At 43.3% G+C, this 1,261-nt stretch overlaps 1 pseudogene; it reads right to left on the reverse strand.

The window, feature by feature from the left end:
* Window positions 1-628: 628 nt before the first annotated feature.
* LOC134913049 (5S ribosomal RNA) lies at window positions 629-745 on the reverse strand (annotated as a pseudogene).
* Between the last annotated feature and the right edge of the window lie 516 nt (window positions 746-1,261).

Below are 1,261 nucleotides of genomic sequence, written 5' to 3' on the forward strand. Positions count from 1 at the left end.
GGTCTTGAGTCACCTAGTAGCCACCTATACACCGTGTGGTTCTGGTAGTCAGATACCACCGTAGCCAATTTGCTCCGCTTGAATGCAGTAAGTTCTTTCTTATAGTTGTCAATTTGGGTTTTTAGTTTTTCTAAGTGGTTACAGGTTTTATCATTCCTGATGGTGGAAAGGTGGGTGCTGTTAAATGTGTCAATCTGGGTCTTAACTCTGTTTAATTTGGTGCCTACCTCCTCAATTACTAGCAACATTAAATCTAGAGAACATTTATTAAGTACCCCGCACCAGCGGCTACAAAACGTGGGGTTATTTCTCCCTATAGTAGGAATGTTGCTGACTCGGAATCCTGTAGGGATTTGTTTTTTACGATGATACTCAGATAAGAATTGACCATGAAGGTTAAGGTCAATTTCCCTCTTACTGAGTCTTAATAGCTGGTGGTATAGATCAGTAGTCGTTTCTGCAGGAAGTGTATCAAATTCAATCTGGTCAAAGAGTACTTTCTCAGCATCGTCATCTGTCAGTGATACAATGCCGTGTTCAGCCTGTGACAGTAGATTGTCATCCAGAAAGCCGGCTCCGCCCTGGGCCATCATCTTGTACCCCAAGAGGTGTACGTCTCACGTGGTTTAGACTACAGTACCCAATCTTCACGGAGGTCTCCCTTACCGGTACTACCTGGGCCCGCACTGCTTGGCTTCCAAGTTCAGAAGGAATTGGGCATTGCCAATGCGGTATGACTGTAGTTACAGGTACACAGAGTAGACTACTGGCCACAGGAGTCTGAGATGACTCAACCTCTGAGACACGTGTGAAAACACGGATGCAACTAAATAGGTAACGTGTGAAAAAAGACGTGTTATGTGCAGATCATGCAGAATGCCTGGTTCACAATCAAACAAATGTAGTGGGTGCAGGAAAAGATACACTCAGCATGCTAAGTATACCCAAATAATATGTAGGGGAAGTCCCACACTCTCACCCAACACAGGTAACGGCTGGGGTGCCAAATCAAAGTCTAATCCAATCACTGGGTCAGATTCATTAGTACAGTACAGTGTTTCTCCACACTTCAGTGGAGAAAGATAGCACTCTCCAGACTAGCAAGATATAGTATAAACAATAGTCATTTATTCAAAAACTTGGTTCCATGTAACTTAATGTCACAAATACAGTATATACACAGAAGGGGCTCACCAACGTTTCGGTCCTATATTAGGACCTTTCTCAAGGTATATGCCAGTCAATCCATATTCAGAGTATC

Source organism: Pseudophryne corroboree, chromosome 4, assembly GCF_028390025.1.
Source record: "Pseudophryne corroboree isolate aPseCor3 chromosome 4, aPseCor3.hap2, whole genome shotgun sequence".
Taxonomy (NCBI): Eukaryota; Metazoa; Chordata; class Amphibia; order Anura; family Myobatrachidae; genus Pseudophryne; species Pseudophryne corroboree.